Source organism: Phalaenopsis equestris, unplaced genomic scaffold (genome assembly GCF_001263595.1).
Source record: "Phalaenopsis equestris unplaced genomic scaffold, ASM126359v1 Scaffold000421, whole genome shotgun sequence".
Taxonomy (NCBI): domain Eukaryota; kingdom Viridiplantae; phylum Streptophyta; class Magnoliopsida; order Asparagales; family Orchidaceae; genus Phalaenopsis; species Phalaenopsis equestris.
In genome coordinates, this window is record NW_018164862.1 from 1,248,835 (window position 1) to 1,249,104 (window position 270).

Genomic DNA, 270 nt, shown 5'->3' on the forward strand with positions numbered 1-270 from the left:
CCACGGTCTAAATGAAATTATGGAACTCATTAAGTTGAGTTTAGTAAATTCATTTGGACTAAGTGATTCCAATAGAAAATAGTGGTGCCGGGATGATGGAACCGTGGGACCTTGATCGAAGTCGCTTTAATCAACTTTAATATGCCCATAATAAAATTTAAAGAACTTTAACCATAGGGTCACCTGATTTGACATTATAACCAAATGACCTAGAAAAACTTGAATTCTGCTACAACAAGGAGCTTGGAGCTTACATGGTAGGCAGCCCGG